Here is a 6,000-nt window from a genome sequence, read left to right as displayed (position 1 = left end):
CTACACTGGACTAAACAGTGAACATGCTTTCGAATTATACTCGTCAAATAATTTTGTATTCTTGCTATCAGTGCCGAACGTAATGTACATAGAGTACTCAGGCACCCTCAAATGAAATGCTCTCACTTTTTTTCTTGAACACTCCTGCCATTGTGAAGCAAATAAACATAACCTGAACTTAATTTCTCAGAAATAAACGCTGAATAAAACGCTGACGTCGTCCTCAGTAAGATCAATAAGGGCCATAGTACTCAGTTTACTGATGCCCTTATTCGCAATGTTTTTTTTCTGGATGTAATCTTGCAACGGTGAAACGTCTGTCAGACGTGTCTGATGAGCTAATTTTATTCTCAAGCACCCAATGTAAACAGTGATCGCGCAAATTCATGATGTCCTGGCGACAGGCCACCATGGCGTGTCACGCAAGTATGACCACGTTGATTCATTTAGCTAGTTATACACTATTTTGTGCGTCGTTACGTCACCACTTATTAACTGTACCACAGCTTCCGTCCATCTAACCGGATCGTCTTCTTCAGTATTTGATATACCATAAGAGTGTCGTCATTAAGTAATTTTTCAACTAACCCGCCCCGTTCCCTCTGTCGATTTTCGCAAAGTGCGTGTCTGTTGCAGTGGTTAAGCAATGCACTCAATGGTATAGGCTACCACTCAAGCTTTTCTGGCCACCTGAGCGACAAAGTCGCAGGCTTTCTTCAACATGGCGTGGACATTTAATACGGCGATCCACGAGAACTTCTTGCGTACTTAGCTCACCGCTTTCTCTCCAATGTCACCGCTTACACTACTCACTTGTGCTAGACACAATACAAACACGCAACAACCTTAATGAAGTAACAATTACACGCTAGTCGACATGCCGTCGCTGTAGATTTCCGCTCATCTCCAGGACAGGAACGTGGCCCTGTATTTGGTGACATTCTGGTGCAACTCCTCGCTCCACAACACCGCTTATTATTGATCACTTCTTTTGTCAACAGGAGCATACTGTCTTTCCTGTAAATGTAGTTTCGGCATATATGCGGCTGCTGAGAAGGCTTTCACTGGTTCTGAATACAAGTAGCGTCTTAATAATGCTATACAGCGTAACAGACTTCACTGATAAACTAGGGTAATGGAGAATAAATGAAATAGAAGAAGTAATAAAACACATTTCCGCCAAAATAAACGTACCCATTTCTCCTTCTATAAGCTGAATGGCAGAAGTCAAGGATAAAATTTCAATGGCGAGCTCGTTTTTGGAGAACATGATGACGTGCTGGGCGTTCCCAGTATGCAATGCTTCAACAACTGACGGAGTTATTTCTACTGCTCATAGTTCTGTTATGTGGTGGTATGACATCAATAATATAATGAAAGCGCGTTTAAATAGAAAATGGTGTTCCACCAAGAACTGCGTCGAATAAACTAGAAGCTCTGAATAAACGCACGGAAGCACGAACCTACCATGAAAGTGCAGAGGGAAATACTCACGGAATAAGAATACGAGTGTGAATATAAGATTGTACTTCTTGGGCAAATATCTTCGATTCGCTTGCCTCATCGAAGGCACCAGTCACGGGTATCTTCTCACGGCACTCGTGAAGGAACGTTCAGCTACAACATCTAGGATACCGCCAACCTTCTGCTTCGAGCAAGCACCGCCGATAGTGCTTGTAATAAATGAAACACTCGAGAATTCTATAGGAGCTGACGGGCATCATTTAGTCAACCCTGCCCTGTATCACAGTTGCTACGAATTCAATAATAGGCGTGACAGTGAAAACGAGAGAGAAATTTGTGCTGATTACATTCACAGGGGCGAATGAGCGCTGCTCAAAGCATAACATGTAAGCATAACATTCGTCGCGGACCAGGACTGTTCTTTCTTCAACTACGAGGCTTATCTTTGGAGGAACCAATATAGGTTTCCTTTGTAGCAACTGCTACGATTGGGTGGATGCCTCATTTTCCTTTTATTAATTACTTCTCTCCGCCTTGCGGGTTTGCGAAGACCTAATGCGTCATAACACGTAGAATAATTGGCTCTGTCTATGTCTGCGTATATGAATCTATCGGTAGAGCATCCGGCTATAAGCTAAAAAATGATAGTTCTAATCTCCCCTCTGCAAAAAAAAAAAAAAAAAAGAAAATTCTTTTTGATTGAGGGGAACCCAAGCCAGACGAGACTGTTTTGCAAAGGCGCGAAGAAAGTGTTGCATACAGCTCACATCCCTATAGCGGCTCCACGACTGCTTGGTGTTGGCGCTACCGACAAAAATATGATGGTGTTAGCGTGGCGCGTGATACAGCGCGTGAGCGTTAGCGTAGCAATAGCAGTACCCCTCGTAAGCTCCACGCAAAAGGAGACTCATTGGCACACAACTTTTATAGCAATGCCTTCAGCTCCATTCTGTGCCACTCTTGTCCCGTTCACAGCCGGCTGGTTCCGTTGATAACGTGGGTGGACCGTCGCTTTCATGCGAAAAGCGATATCACCCGGAAAGGTAGCCTACAAGATTACGGCCCAGCCGCTCCACCTGCCAATTCGTATGAGTGATCACCGTTTTTAAACAACACCAAATTATCCACGTCCTACTGCGGCCCTCAACTTGTGACCAAGTCGTCAGCTACAGCAAGCTCACCCGGTATCCACAAGGAGCATGATCTCTCGCAAACGATTGCCCGGCTGCCAGACCAGCCAACAGAGCCTGCGGTCCAGGTTAAGCCCCCGTGCGACGCAACAGCTTAAATACATAGTGGCTGTCCACCGTCATGTAATGCCGCCTCCCCCAAGAGAACTAATGCACTATACGAGGGACGCCACATGGTGATCCTCAATGGCAACGGCTAGCCAAACTATGCTTCTACAAACTTTGATTTGGGCAAATGCAGCACGGGACAATTATTCAAACGCGTTTTTTATCGCCAAACCTACGTATTCAACCACACGACTGCAGGCAAGACGCTAAGAGTGGCAATTAATCCAGACGCTATACCTCTTCGACGAGTTATGCATTCCTTATTTGGATGAATCTTCACCTCAGAAAAATTTAAGGTTCGAGCCAGGCACTCAGGGCCAGACAGCGTGGTTCTCCAGCGTATGAGTGGTCGCCCGCTTCCTCTGCCCATGCCACTTAACTCTATCATATCTGCCGAAATCTTTGCATGGTCTCATGAGTGAGCGCATACAGGTACTCAGCGTCACATATTTCTAGTTGCACATACAGCATCGTAGTGTCGCCAGAGTAACCGACACGAAGAACAAAAACCCGTAAATTCCTATTTGCTACTTTGTTCTGCTATGCCAAAGGTACATGTGAAGACATCCTATCCTATCAGTCCACAGAGAACTGTTGAAAAGTAAATACGGCGAAAACAAAGGCCGTAATTTTTCATACCAAAGGCATGAGTCTTTCTCCAGATCTAACCTTAGCTTATACATTAACAAATATAGAACTTGCTCTTTCTGAAAAGGTGCTAGGGGTACACTTCACAAGTACTATGCAATGGGACGACCATGTAAGCTTTGTACTCCAAAAACTTAGCCGCATTACAGGTGTTTTAAATCGCTACAGATATACTTTACCCGGCTCTGTAAAAGTATTAATTTATAAAGCCTTATTTGTGTCTCCCATACATTATGGGCATTTTGTATGGGACACCACAACTGAATGTAACTTGAGTAAATTATTTCTTATGAAGAAGGGAAAATAATACGTGTCATCGCTAATGTACTGTTTGCCACCTATACTGAAAACCAGTTCTAGAAATACAACATTGCTACAGCCCATAACATCTATAACTGTAGACTATTACGCGAGTATTACTTTAGTACCAAACGTAACAATACTTTACTTGTAGAACTTCCAAATCTATCCGTCAATTCATACAGTTATTCAACTCCTACACCTGAAGTATGGAAGGTTCCGCGTTCTAGAACTAACTACGGCTGTCAAATGTTGTGCAACAACCTTCCAAGATTACTGAATTCATATGATAGAGCAGGCTACAATTTACAGGATTTATCGCTGTCAGAATTTAAAACTCTATTGCTTTCACCTCTCTAGAGCGCGTTTGTTAATGAATAATAATGTATGTTATGTTCTTTTTTTTCTATGTTACCAAGTGTATATCATTTACTTATTTGAATGCCGCAGTGTGTTTTGTATTGTTATTGTGGAAATATTTCACTGTTATTTAATATATTGTATAAATGCAGTGCTTTATGGCCACTATATAAATCTAACTTATATGGTGCTTGATGTGTTACCCCATGCAGCCATATTGTACCTAAGGCGGTGAGGTTACCTCAAGCCGCGTCTATGCGGCTTATCCCCTCTTCCACTTCCATTTACCACTCCTGTGTGCGTGTGTGTGTGTGTGTGTGTGTGTGTGTGTGTGTGTGTGTGTGTGTGTGTTTAAATAGAAATCAATAAATCAAATGAAATCAAAGACATTATTGTGAGCATGCTGAGGTGGCGATATTTCGTGATCTCAACAGTTACGTGCGCAGGGTATCTGTGTGCGCATTAACAGCCGAAAGTCTGAGGTGCGCCGCCCAGAAAAACTCAATACCCATTTTGTTCTTCTATGTGGCATACTTAACATTAGGCAGCTGATTGTCTGGCTCATTAGTCATGGGAGCAACCACGAAACACAGCTCAGTGTTCATTGGCTCGTCAGGGATATCTACATCTGGGGGCCTGTGGAAAACGACCGCAAGTGCGTGCGGGTCTCTAGGCAGCTGTGGCTCCCATCGCATCCTGCTTGAGGTGTCGAGATCGCTTCGAAATACTGAAAACCAGATGGCGCTTTATATTCTATATACAGTCTAGCTGCAACGAAATTTCATTCCGGCAAAGTTAATTATAAACCATTGGCGTATATGCTATCATAGCAATATTATCCCAAATGCGGGGTGAGTAATTGGCATTTTCCGTTTTTTTAACAACCAGCAGGTTTCCCCTAGGGTGAGGGCGTGAACACGCCGTAGTTAGCGGATATGACTCAAGTACCCAACGTATTCTCAGTGTTTTGGGCTAGCTAATCCTAAATAATCTGAATTCCGCATCATTTCTGCAAGTGAGTGGGGTTTTTGTCAGTTTGTTCGTTGATAACGTCTATTTTTTCTAGCTTACCTTGTTGTTCAAGCGTAGTGTTTTGAATGAGTATATTGCCTACGCTTTCCGAAACAAGGCCACTTTAGCTGCCCGTCATATTGATGCAGTTGTCTTCGAATAAATGAAACCTAATTTAAACTATAGGGCAGATTAATGTTTTTTGCTTATTAGACAGCGATTCCTCTTTGAAGTCCAGTGACTGCTGTAGAGAAAGCAATGCCTAGGACTAATTTGTCCTTTCTGCTTGTTGCTTGCCTTTGCCCCATTGCCCCTTGTCCACTCAAAAAGGTAGACAGAAACTCTAGTGTAGTTGTCTAAGTATGCGTAAGCATACCCCAAAATTTCAGTTGGCCCGTCCCCAAATTTCAGTTGCGCCACTCCTAAATTGAAATTGCTCCGTCCCCAATATTCCAGATGGCCCACGGCCAAAGGTTAACTTGGCCCACCCCCAAATTTCAGTTGCCCTACCCTGAAATTTGGCTGGAGGTAATTTTGTACCACTAGAGCCTTGTGCGGGGCCACTCCAGCCCTCCAAATTTTCGCAAACAATTTAATTGCGATTATACCGTTGATGTGACCCGAGTGATCGTCAGTAAAATCCTCGTATTTTTCCTACGTGCTTCTATTTTTGACCTGCTAGAGTGCAGCATTTGGGCGCCCGTTCCTGCGGCGAGCGCTGGGGTCGCCATCGGTGTCCGTCGTAACCGAGCAAACGAGCACAGCGAAGGATGAAAGAGAGACCACGGAGCCTAGTGGGGGATGAAACACGGTGATAGCGAAGAGAGCGCGAGGAGGAACGTGGAGGAGGAGGGTACGGCGGCACCACAATGCTCAAAGGGGATGAGGATGGGTATGGCAAAAGCTGAGAAGGAAAGCT

The sequence above is a fragment of the Dermacentor andersoni genome, chromosome 9 (assembly GCF_023375885.2).
Source record: "Dermacentor andersoni chromosome 9, qqDerAnde1_hic_scaffold, whole genome shotgun sequence".
Classification (NCBI taxonomy): Eukaryota; Metazoa; Arthropoda; class Arachnida; order Ixodida; family Ixodidae; genus Dermacentor; species Dermacentor andersoni.
Note: the sequence above shows the minus strand (reverse complement) of the source record.